Raw genomic sequence first — 232 nt, 5'->3', positions numbered from 1 at the left:
ATTCTGTCACTTCTCATAACATGCTCCAGTGCTGGTATTCATACTTCCCTACCCAAGCACATGCAGAAAGAATGCCTAACATGAAGAGATCCCCATAATGCAGACTATCAATAGAAAAAACAAAAAAACAAAAGCAATCCTCTCTTTCAAAAGTCCATTCTAGTTCTTTCATAATTTAACAGAATTCCCTGTGCTTACCTGGTGGTTAAATTATTACTAAAACAATTTCCTA

Source organism: Penaeus monodon, chromosome 32 (assembly GCF_015228065.2).
Source record: "Penaeus monodon isolate SGIC_2016 chromosome 32, NSTDA_Pmon_1, whole genome shotgun sequence".
Classification (NCBI taxonomy): domain Eukaryota; kingdom Metazoa; phylum Arthropoda; class Malacostraca; order Decapoda; family Penaeidae; genus Penaeus; species Penaeus monodon.
Note: the sequence above shows the minus strand (reverse complement) of the source record.